Below are 208 nucleotides of genomic sequence, written 5' to 3' on the forward strand. Positions count from 1 at the left end.
TTACAGCTGCACGGGGGCCAGAACCGGGGGGCGGGGCCCCGCGGCCGGCCGCGACCCCGGCCGCTGCTTGGCACTCGGCAACGCAACCGACAGCAGCTGTAGCCTCTTAGCTGAATACTCTCCCCCCCACCCCTGCCCGTGCCTCCACGTGACACGATATCCGGTGCTCTCCCTCCTCCTCCCGTCAACTTCCAAAAGCTCCTGGCCG

This window comes from Buceros rhinoceros, unplaced genomic scaffold, assembly GCF_000710305.1.
Source record: "Buceros rhinoceros silvestris isolate BGI_N320 unplaced genomic scaffold, ASM71030v1 scaffold4297, whole genome shotgun sequence".
NCBI lineage: Eukaryota > Metazoa > Chordata > Aves > Bucerotiformes > Bucerotidae > Buceros > Buceros rhinoceros.